The 4,573-nt window shown below is 41.4% G+C and overlaps 1 long non-coding RNA gene across 1 annotated transcript; it reads right to left on the bottom strand.

Annotated features, from left to right (window-relative positions):
* Positions 1 to 2,064: 2,064 nt before the first annotated feature.
* On the bottom strand, positions 2,065 to 4,480 carry LOC309338944. Its single transcript, XR_014155106.1, has 3 exons — positions 4,249 to 4,480; positions 3,792 to 3,994; positions 2,065 to 2,992 (listed from the first exon to the last, which is right to left on the bottom strand). It is a non-coding gene; the product is annotated as an uncharacterized lncRNA (long non-coding RNA).
* Positions 4,481 to 4,573: the final 93 nt, after the last annotated feature.

The following is a 4,573-nucleotide window of genomic DNA, read 5'->3' as shown; positions in this document are numbered from 1 at the left end:
TTCAGCTACTGCCTCCTCATCGGCTCGCTTTCTTCTTTTATTGGGGCCCGAGCTATAAACTTTGATTGCAATTAGAAGTGTGGGAGAAAGGAGGGGGAATCCCTGTGGCAAGAGCGCAATTTCACTCATGCAGGCAGGGCAAGATACAACCCACGATATTGCGATACGTTTTTGGGGTGCCTGGACCCCTTTTCTAATTTCTAGATGCCAGGCATAGTAAAATTGTTGTTGTTTCAGTTGTTTGCTGCCCTTTATCAAAAGATCTCAGGGCAGTGTAGAACATTAAAAACACATTGGAAACATTAATGATAATCTCATATAAAAACACGGAGAAAAGCATCATGAGCGACAGCCTATTAGTAAAATAACCATCATAATAACGGTCTTCTCTTACACACTTTCACAGAACAAACCAGTCTTCCTGAGTCCAAGCCAACCTGAATAGCCAAGAAAGAAAGAGAGGGTCAAGATCCATTCAGGGAGCCATCAACAAGGCAAAGACCCTCCGCCAGGCTGGAGGTGAATCTTTGCCCAGCCCAGAACATCTCCCAAGGCACAGAGTTCACCATTCCACCTGCCCAAAGTGCAGGTAGAACTACTGCCAGCAGGCTCTCGTGTCAGCAGTAACCCACTCAGAGTCCCCCAATGGAGTTTCACATGGGGGGACTGTGTCTGCCCAGGTTCCACTGGCTCCTGAAGCAGCCCCAGTGCCATCACTTGATGACACTGGGCCGGATTGCCACACCATCTCCAGGCCAGCATGAGCGATGGGGTAGCAGGTGTAGCAGTAGCTCTGCTGCTGTGTCATGCCCTGCCTCCACCTGGCCAGTGTTTGGATTCCTCAGTCAGACTCATCTTCATGCTGCTCTGTCACTGTATTGGTAATAAAACTAGTGAAACACTATGCCATCTTAGGAAAATAATTGAATCTGCAACACAAAAATCTTTTCATGTTGAAGGTTGGGGGTCTCAGTCTGGATAATGCCCCAAGTCCCTTCCCATTCTTGGGGCCCTGTATCCAATGAGGGCTAAAATCTAATAAAGGAGGTTGCTGAGCTGGTCAGCCATGTTTCTTTGGCCACTAAGTGTCCCCATCAGCATCCCAAAACAATGAGCTAGGTTGCAGGAACTACAAGTAAGCAATGGTGCCCTCCACGCTAATGGGTGGGCCTTTCCTCCAGACCCACTCACCTAGCTACTAATTATGAGAACAGTAGCCAGAAGAGCTATGTGTGAAGAAGCTGGAAGCAGGAGACACAAAGACATGCTTGCTCTCTGCTTGATCCAAAGCTGCAACTAATAGAGAATCAAGATCTTCTGGGGTGTTCATGCTGCAAGGTTATGATCAGGTTGTATATATGCAGAAATAAAAACATAATATCAAGCCAATCCAGCTAAAGAAAAAGAATTGAGGAGCTTTATTTTATTTTTTAGTGATGTATGGAAGTGAGAGCTGGACCGTAAGGAAGGCCGATCGCTGAAGAATTTATGCTTTTGAATTATGGTGCTGGAGGAGACTCAAGAGTCCATGGGACTCTTGCAGTCCATGGGACTCTCAAGAAAGAAGATCAAACCTATCTAAAGGAAATCAGGCCTGAGTGCTCACTGGAAGGACAGATCCTGAAACTGAGGCTCCAATACTTTGGTCATCTCATGATAAGAGAAGACTCCCTGGAAAAGACCCTGGTGTTAGGAAAAATTGAGGGCACAAGGAGAAGGGGACGACTGAGGATGAGATGGTTGGACAGTGTTCTCGAAGCTACCAGCATGAGTTTGACCAAACTGTGGGAGGCAGTGGAAGACAGGAATGCCTGGTGTGCTCTGGTCCATGGGGTCACAAAGAGTCGGACACGACTAAACAACTAAACAACAACAACATTTTTTTTAAAAAAAGCAATTGTCAAAAACTTTTCAGCCACCACTAGAAATCCAGTCAATTACAAATTGTTTGTACATCTAACTTACAAAAATTATATATAGCTAAGAGAAGTGCATTTTAGTAAATAATGTTTTGTGAATACTACTCAGACATCAAGCAATACATCTAACTTACAAAAATACATCTAACTTACAAAAATAATATACAGCTAAGAGAAGTGCTTTTTAGTAAATAGTATTTTGTGAATACTATTCTGACATATAATGTACCCTTGATGGGCCAGACAGACAGATTTGTAACTGATCCAGTATCATTAACATTGCTGCTACACTCTGATCATTTCTGTTGTGGTGCTTGTTCACCATCATCATCATCACCACTGGCAAATGCCATACCCTCTTCTTTTCCATGGGAAGTCGAAGGCATTTGCTGTGCCTGTATTGCATGTGTTGAAGTTTCACTTCTAAAGGGGGTTTTTATTGGTCTCAAATTGGCTGGGCTCTTCATCACCTTCAGAGTTCTCTAGGAAAGCCATTCCTCTTATGAGGGCAGGGTATCCTGTCGGATTTATAGGTCCTGAACTCCTGGCATCAGTTAGCAGCTGCACTGGCCTCATATCAGCTCTGCCCTCAAGATGCTCTCCTTTATCTTCAGGTTGGTCATCTGCGAAAGCCACTCTGTGCTCGGCTGGTTTTGTAGATTCTGGAGTTTCTGCATCTGACATGGTTAGTTCCTTTTTTGGCCTCAAATCAATTTCACTTACAAATTTCTCTTCATCATCAGCCTCATATGTGTTTAGAAAAGCCAACACATCTTCTTTTTTGTAGGAAATGTATTCTGGATATTTTATCAATCCACTTTCACTTTTAATTGATGTTTCTGCTCTTGCATTGGCATCAAATCTGTTTTTCTTTCAACCTCTCCTTGTGTGTCACTATCCAATGTCCCAGCAGAAGATTTTGGTTATGCTTTTGACAAAGGCCCTGTTACATCTGACTTCATTATGCTTTTTAACGATTTCACACTGAATGATTTAATACTAAATCTTTTTGAATGACAGGATTGAGTCTCATCACCAGCATAAAGTGTTTTTGTGTAGGAGGAAGTTAGACTCTGAAAAAAAAGAAATACAGTAAAATTATTAAAGGGATTTTTTATAAAAAAGTATTAATTTTCTTTTTTCTAATGAGAAATTGTTATAGGGACTTGATAGGATGAAGAATCTGATGCAAATAATATATGATCTTAAGAATTGTTTCTGTCTTCTTATACTCTGTCCCAAGGATCATCACTGGTCCCAAGGATCATCTTAGAAATTAAGAAAGCTTCATCAAATTATATTGAAATCTAAACATTTGCCTATTAAATAACAAAATCCACAGAATCTTAATGATGACTCAAAGCTCTTCTCACAAGAAATCGATAACCAAAACAATTTCAGGAGCATATTCTCTGGGTCAAAACTGAATCCCAACAAAATGCGTCACATTGGGTTGGTGGTTCTCTTTTTTTCTATAAGTAATTTTTATTAAAAGTTTTCAACATAATGTACAATAAATGTCAAGCAAATCTAAAGAAGAGAAATAAGAAAGAGATCAGAAATTCCCTGTCAGAGGCCCAGCTTTCAGTGCCAAGTCAAAATCTGGAATTTTTTTGCTCAGTAATCTGGGCCACAGTGAGGGTCATAGTCATAGTCACGCAGTGTTTGGCGTGCTTGTGTTGTTTGTTGGTGTTGAATAATATTAATTTCTGTAGCACTTTTAAATTAGTGCTAAAAAAACCCCAAACCTACACCAAGGGAAACTGCACAGCCAGGTTCACCCACACTTTTGCCCTGTACAGATGGTACAAAATTCTGTGGCAAAGCCAGATTCTGCTTGTTTAGAACAGAGTGTAGAATAATGGTATTTACCCCTAACGAAGGAGTGGGTGATTGCCAAGGAACTATGGTGTTTGTTATCACACATACAGAAGCATTAAGATAGTTTTTCGATGACTGTGTTGTTTCTCTTTGCAGCCATGGAATGAAAGCAAGGATGCTAGCTGCAGCAATATTGCAAATTCCAGTTACTACAAAGCCAATATTGTAGTTGCCGAGCAAGTCATACATTGCACCTGCAATAAAAATAGGCAGGTTAATTTTCCAAACTTAATCTCTCAAAGAATAACTTTATTTCAACTGTTCCTGTAAAACCTTGCATTATAATGACAAACCAAAAGAGATTTTAAAAATTCTTCCTACTTTCCGGGGCCACATCCCAGACACAGGCATTATAGTAAAGAGACTGCTAAATAACTGTAGGGTGAGGGGTGGGGATGGTAGGAACTAACTGCCTCATAAAATAACAGATTTGCATTGGTTGATTTACCTGCAAAGGGTGCACCAAAACAACTGCTTGCATTGACCACCATGAGAAATCCCCATGCAACTGGCATTTTCTCGGGCCCCATCAAATCAAATGTAAGGACAGGTAAGAGAACATAGTTTCCTGCATCAACAAATCCCAAAACAGAGCAAGCTGCTATTAGGGAGGGAAAGTGAAAATTCCACTGTATACACGTAGACTATGTCTCCATCCAAGTGTCTGAATTAAGTACTCGTGAAGTGTGGTGTAGTGGTTAAGAGCGGTAGTCTCGTAATCCGGGGAACCGGGTTCACTTCCCCGCTCCTCTACATGCAGCTGCTGGGTGACC

Source organism: Podarcis erhardii (genome assembly GCF_964252035.2).
Source record: "Podarcis erhardii genome assembly, chromosome: 3".
Classification (NCBI taxonomy): Eukaryota; Metazoa; Chordata; class Lepidosauria; order Squamata; family Lacertidae; genus Podarcis; species Podarcis erhardii.
This window is presented reverse-complemented; position numbering and strand designations above follow the sequence as displayed.